This window comes from Anneissia japonica, unplaced genomic scaffold (assembly GCF_011630105.1).
Source record: "Anneissia japonica isolate Jap-2015-1 unplaced genomic scaffold, ASM1163010v1 scaffold287597_len576451_cov177, whole genome shotgun sequence".
Lineage (NCBI taxonomy): Eukaryota > Metazoa > Echinodermata > Crinoidea > Comatulida > Comatulidae > Anneissia > Anneissia japonica.
Genome location: NW_022745867.1, coordinates 314,504 through 321,539, shown reverse-complemented (window position 1 = coordinate 321,539; position 7,036 = coordinate 314,504).

Here is a 7,036-nt window from a genome sequence, read left to right as displayed (position 1 = left end):
TATGCCATAAAACAGGTACTACACAAATAATACACTGGTATTCATTTTTATAAAAACTATAAATTCAAATGCAGAACATCTACAGGATGCCCGCTGGCGCCATCCCTGAAATAATCATGGGACTAAAACCTTTTTTTTTCTAACTCCATTTCTTTACATTGATGAGGGAAGGATACAAAACTAATACTGTACATTTTTATAAGTATGATGTCAGAGCTTGTTTTGTTAAATAACTAAAATCTTTTGAAATAATTTGTATGTACACAAGCAAGATAAAAGTGGCAACACTTTTTTTTTATATTTTTCTGTTTTATTCTACTATATTCTAATTGTAGGCCTAAATGGAAAAATTTTTGTTTCTAATCTTAATCAAAACCCGATGATGAATGATCCTGTGAATGATAAATAACTGTATAGTTCAGTCTGCAATATAACAACAAAAACCACTTAATTTAAGAAAAAAATGTATTCTTAATGTCATTGTCATCCGAGTCGTTCATTACCATGGTTACAGAGACAAGGAGCAAATACAGAATAATTAAACCGACCAATCAACGCATAAAAGTTGTGCTTTGTTTATTTGGATACGCTAGTATTCTGTTGATACTGTTCAAAGAATATCATGCATGTGTACAACAGTATCTGTTACTGTACATTATGGATGAGAAGCTTAATGAAGAAGAATATGGCATAAATTAATTATTCATGTTTATTGGTCTGTTATTCAAATTATTGTTACACATTGAGTTGTTGATGGACATTAAAGACAAAGACAATACAATTACTTGCGAAGCTTTCGTAATTGTTTTACGAATAATATATGAATTGCAAATGTGAGATCATAAAATTTGAAAAGGTATTGTGTCTGGAAAGGTATTGTACAGTAGTATGTTATTGTTTTGTGTAGCTTTAATTATTTGTTTTATAATCAATATTTGTTTCAATTTTGAATCCCAACATAACATGTCTATCTATACTTTAATCTGTAATTAACAATCACAAATCATTAGGCAACATGGTTTTAAAAACATAATAATAGTATTTAGTTATGATGCTAATCATTGCCACAACGATAGTAACCTTCAGGCACAGTGAAGAACTAAGATGCCTGCTAGGTGGTACAGCTGAATTATCATCATCTCCACTAATAAAGACTCAGTTCTATGTAATTACTTGCTTAAAATATGCCATCTACAATCATATTACATCGATGGAAAAGGTGTGCATGATCTAATGAGGTATTTTTGTATTGCTTGTTTTCATCAATCTTTAAGTGTACCAGTAGCGCACTAGTAGGTTATTTGATTATGCATAGCAGACTTTAATCATCTGTAATTGCAATATTCCATTAGGTATCTTGTTAGACACGAGTGCTCAAATATTCATTATGTTAAAGGTGTGCTGAGTTACCTAACAAATAATTTGTTTTATGTGAACAGTTTATTTCATGTAAGTTATCTTTAAATAAAACATTCAAATGTGAAAATGTTTTCCATACTGATTCTGTAACTTTAATGTTAAGCCATATTTTAGACTCTTTATCTTTAGAAAGAAAAAACAAACTACTGGTACAAAATTGCTATAATTCTAGGTCATGACATGCAACTAAGTGACTAACGTTTCTAGTAATAAAGACTTATTACCAAGTGCTATACCATCATCCATAATGTTTCATCATTGTTTTTGTCTTTATTGCATATTTTATAGGAATATGGGTTAATGGGCATGACAAAATACAGCTAAGGTTACTTAAATGTAGTTCATTCAGTCAAACAAAAAATATTATATATTTTTAATTTTTTTTTTTTTTTATTAAAGTTTAGTGAAAAGTATTTTGTATTTTGTTCGTTCAACTATATTTTCATATTTCTACTGTAAATCTATTTTATTTTTTCATACCAATTTTATTTTACATTTATTATTTTTAAACCAGATAAATTTTTATTATAAAATACTATGAAAATGCATGTTATGATGAGCTAAATTAGGCAGAAATTATTTGTTATTTTATTTTTAAGCTTACTTTTTATGGCTTTAAATTGAAAATTAGAATGAAAACTGGGGAAATGGGGCAGGATGAGGGGGCCAAGTTTTCCAAATAGGGTGCTTGCACCGAAACTGCATAGAAGAGCATGAAGGCTAATGCCTAATAGAATTTTACCATGTATATTTGAGACCACTAGAGTATTCAGTTGTAGCTACCAACTACACCACAGACAATGGTTCCTTGGCAAGAACAGTTAGTTTTTTTAGCATTTTAGGCACAGAATAGATTTGGTGCCAAAGATCCTTTATTTGGGATGCAAAAATGAAACATTCTTTTTTATATGGCCGCTTCCACTGTCCCAAACAATCCAGTGGCAAATCCAGGAATTCAAAATAGAGGGGAGGGGGGCCGGGGAGGTACTTTAACAGAACGAGGTTCTATATCACCTCAGCCACAACATGGTTGGGGCTGAGGCAAGAAAATTTGTGGTTTTGTGGAAACACTGTAAAAAAAAAAATGCACAACTACAGGATTCTCTTTTAAATGGTTAAATTAGTTTGAATATTTCCAAATAATGGCTAATTTTTCTAATTAATATGTATTTATAACATAATATAATACAGGATGATTGTTAAATATAATATATTCTAATCATGAGATGTAATATGCCAACTAGATTTTCTAGTCAATGGCTGCCAATAACTGATATATTTTCAGTGGTTAAATTTATTATTATCATGTAAAATCCTCATCAATTCTCTCCTAACTCGCTGTAGAATGGAGATATTCCTTGAGTTGAGCTAATGACCTGATTCTTTTTTATACATAAGTTCTCCTCTTGGGAGAAATGAAGTGAGTTGGAGACAGGTGCAAAGAACCTTATAAGCAACCAAAACTGACATCAATTTGGTACTTAATTCAAAGCCCTTGAACTTATCTACTAAAAACATGCTCTCCTTATAAAAAGTTAACTTCTTAACAGTTTAATTACCTCTGATAATATTTTGTTATGAAACTACTAAGGGGAAAGGGGCAGGACCCAGAGACTTATAAGTACAGCCTGCCCACAGTACATGCAAGTGCAAAAATTTAGGTTTCAAAAATAAGGGCTTATTTGGACCACGCAAATTGACCATAAAATCTTTTTGCCCTAAATATGTTTCTTATATTTTATTATATCAATTTTAATTGCACGTCATTTACAACTTGAAGAAGTAAACAATAATAAGCAAAGTAAAGGATATCAGATGGATATCAAACTACCCGAACAATAACAAATAAGGAATATTGGGAAAGAAATTATGCTCAAATTTATCTGACGCCCTGCTTCAACTGACGATATTGTGGCAAAAGACACGGGGCAGCCCCCCCTCCCCACCAATGAAAAAAGAACTATTCTTTGTTCCAAAGAATAGTTCCTTGGCACGGAATCAATATCGTGCTTGAAACGCCAAAGAACTTTTTCAGTATAAACACACCCCAAGAGTGAAATCTGTACCTGAGCCCTAATCATGATGGGGCTGAGGTGGTATAGACCCTGCATCTGTAAAAGTTCCTCCCCAGACCCCATCTATTTGAATTTCCTGGATCTTTCAGTGGTTTTAATATTATATTTTTTCCCCCATTGACAAAATCTAAATTTGTTAGTGAGAATATCCAGTACTAATGATTAAATTGCTCCTATACAAAGTAAACAAATATTTTTGAGTGGCAGTCTAGGACTAAGATTAGTTTTATTGAGGCTAGAAGGATTAGTTTCTCGGTTTGTTTTGTTAACACAACTTTTTTTCCTGTTTGTCAAGCTTATAAGTCTCAACAATAGGCCTTATGCACTTCATAAGTCCACTATCAATATTCTACATTAAAGTGCAAATGTCGCAGTTCATGTTAAAAGGGTTCCGACTGTAATTGCAGAAGATGGCTTCCGCAATTACCAGAAATACCAGCAAATACCAGAAATTTTAAAACAATTAGAAAAAAAAATATTCATATAGTATTTGACTTAAATTAGCTCTAAAACAAGCCTAAAATCTGTACATTATCGCAGGGGATTAAAATAGATTTAATAACAACATAGCATTAAATATGTATTGACCGTCTCCAGGGCAGCACTGTAAGCCTTTTCCCTTGCATTCCTCCTCTGTTACTCAGTAATATGAAGTACCCAGAATGTCATCGACTATTCAATTTTTAACACTAAGATTTATTTTAACCTATTCTATTAAACACTGAACATAATTTAGTACTGTATAAATTACTGCGGTTGAGATATTTCTTTAATATAACAGAAATCATGTTTACTGTTTGTGGTTTATCTTGGGATTCAGGAACAGAACGACGAGCATCCAACCACCACCATATACATGTCTTTCTTTTCTAATTTCTAAATTTATAAATATACTAAAGGGAGGTGATGATTGATCAAATACTTGTAAACTCCATTCAAATGACTAATTACAAAATACAACAGAAAAAACTCCTATATAATTTTATGTGAAAATGTAATAATATTTTTTATATTCCTGCCCCTATAAGATCAATTCAATTTTAGCATAAATCAGGTTTGGTTCCAAGCGCATGCTGCATACTAATAATAGGATTAAGGACCATGGCACACGTTCAAGGCCCACAGCTCTTGCCTTCATGCAAACATTAATAGGAGACATTTTCGTCAATCAGTCACATAAACTGAAATTTATTGCAATGTAGAGCTAATTGAAACCATGAAGCATGTTGAATGAAACCTTGAGTTTTTTATTGCAAAGTTTAGTACTCTGATCTGACAGCCTCCTAAAAGGTTTTAAGGGGAAATACTTTCTCCTTTAGACAAAAATTGCAAACAATTTTTAAGGTTTTTTTTTTCATAAGCCTATAAAAACCCTTTCCACCTCTAATACCTGACTTGCATGAGATGATATACTACATGGTACCCATGCTAATGTTACATAGTTCCTAAGGAAACCACTGTAGCCTTCCAGGAGTGAATGCACACCTTGAAAAAATATGGCATCAAATTAAATGATATGCACTCAATGAAGACGTAATACCACCGTAAAATATAAGCTCTGCCACATTAGCATGTACACAGAGTAGCAGATTCAGAGGGTAGTGAAAGGGAAACCTGCCAGACACATCAACATAAGCTTAGAATTGTGAAATTTGTTTATATTAAAACTGTGAAAAATTAATCTGAAGCTTACAAAAGCATAGACTCTGAACCCCAATAGTATGTAAAGAAGATCCCAGCCACCTCCCTTCAGACCAATCTCCTCCACCTCCATCCCCTCCTTAAGTGCTAAACTATTATATAAATATTTGTTGGCATCAAACCCAGAGCATGCGAATGGCAGGCACTCAAGATAGTTTTACCTTTCCATTTTCAACTATTTTCCTTTGTTGGTTTCATGACAAAGAATCATTTCTGCTACTGTGAAACTTAATAATAGAACTCAATTAATTATACATTTTTTCTTCCAACAAAAGTTGTTCTATGAATTTGCAGACATTTCCATATGCCACATTCTGAATTTTAAAAAGATTTTTTTACTTACTACTGTTATCCGAATTTATGTTTTTATTGGAAATTCTACTCTTTTCATTTCTTTTTTACCAGTAGTAAGACAATAGAAATTCTTAGAGGATTCTTTTAACGATAGTTTTCTTTAATTATTTATAAATTAAATATTATTATTATTATCATTAAAAATCCAGCTAATTGAATATGTGAAGCTAGGATGACAAAGCAAATTAAAGAAACCCCAATTTATGCCTAATGCAGGAGAAACAAAATGAGTTTATAATCAGCATAGTAGAGGCCGGCACAGTAAAAAGTACAATTTCAAGAATTATGATGAATTATTAAAAAGGAAGCTCTACAAATCTCCAAATACAGTACTACTAACTAATAGCCTGCTAGGATGCATATGAGAAAATTGAACGTTTATTGTTATATACCGTAACATCCTCTGCATAATAAGATGGCAAACAGCAAGACATAAGAATGATAATTGTATAGCAATACCTAGGTGGTCTACCCACCTATTTTAACTGTCATCTTAATTAGGTATCAAATACTCCACCAAACAATGAACACAAAGTACAGTACAGATGATATGGCTGTGTTTTATTTCTTTACCAGTACAGAGTGAATACTCTAAGGGAAACATTAGTGTTTACTAAGCACCAAGCTAATTCAGGAGTTGATTCATTAACCTAGATACAACCATAATCAACTTGATGAAGAATACTGTTTCCCCTCTATTGAGATATAAAACATGTACAGCTGTTTAGTCTTACTGAGCCTATTGCCATGAATGACTGTTTAAATCAATGTGGAGATTGCTTCATACACAGTAGACAGTGATTCTGTGACTTCTGAAAAGAAAACTTGAGTGCTTAATCCTCAATCTTCTTCAAGTGTGTGTTTTTTTTTGTTGTTATAAAACTTTAATTAACTTGATGAAGCGTAATCCTAGTGTATGGAGAAACAAAACAACTACAGCTGTTTAGTCTTGATGCTGTGAAAGAATAATATTAATCAATGTGCAAAGAATGCTTCTACACAGTCACACTGATTCTCTTACAAGAAAACTTGAGTGTTTACTCATCAAGCTCCTTCAGGAGCATTTATTAATCTATACAGATACAAACTTAATTATCAACTTGATGAAGACACCCCCACCCCCTCCTGTATGAACATAACATAACAGTTACAGCTGTTTAGTGTTGCTGAGGTTATTGCTGTGAATGAGGGATAAATAAATCAATCAAATAAAAATGTTATGTTGGATGAATGGACTGTAACAAGGAATTTGAACGATATTAAAACTGACTGATGAGGAAATAAAAATCACAATCTATTTTCATTCCCTTATAAAATTTTTCAAATATTTTTAAAGGAATTCAAAGTACAAAAAATAGAGTTGTTTACTATAAAACAATTTATTAAGTTATTAAAATGGCAAGGGGAGGTGGAGCGGAGTCAACTGGAGGGTAAGTTAGAGGGAGCGAAACTTATATTTCTGTCAAATTAGGAGTTACAGGCCTATA